The sequence below is a fragment of the Leptonychotes weddellii genome, chromosome 1 (assembly GCF_054177405.1).
Source record: "Leptonychotes weddellii isolate Sample4059 chromosome 1, ASM5417740v2, whole genome shotgun sequence".
Lineage (NCBI taxonomy): Eukaryota > Metazoa > Chordata > Mammalia > Carnivora > Phocidae > Leptonychotes > Leptonychotes weddellii.
In genome coordinates, this window is record NC_138369.1 from 1,086,923 (window position 1) to 1,087,487 (window position 565).

The following is a 565-nucleotide window of genomic DNA, read 5'->3' on the forward strand; positions in this document are numbered from 1 at the left end:
GTGGGGAGACGGGAGGGGCGGAGAAATGAGCCCTCTTCTGGGCCAGGTACCTGTTGGGAAGTGCAGACAGGGCTGGAACCCCCAAATTGCTAAGCACACCCATAGTGTCAGAGTGCCCCAATGCCCTGAAGAGGGGACACGGGGAGGTCGGAGAGCATAAAGCCGGGCTCCTTGCGCAACCTGGGGTGGGGGGGGGTCAAGACCTGGAGCTGCAGCCTGGGGGCGGGGTTCCTGGAGGAAGGGACGCTGACCAGTGACCAGCAGTTAGGAAGATGAATAAGCCAGGAAGAGCCTCTTCCAGGTCCTGGAGCCACATCAGGGTGGCCAGAAGGCTGGATAGAGAGGTCAAGGCCCCAGCACAGACCCATCCCCAAAGGTGGGCATGAGGCTCTCCTCTGGCCCTTACCTGAACACAGGACTTCAGGACACACTTCCATAACATCCGTGACAATGTAGCATCTAATTAGTGCCTGGGAGACACCCCCCCACACACACACCGGCGTCTCAGCCTGGTCATTCCCATGGAGAAGGGGTTTTCGTTGGGGGCAGGGGTGCGTGGCCCAGT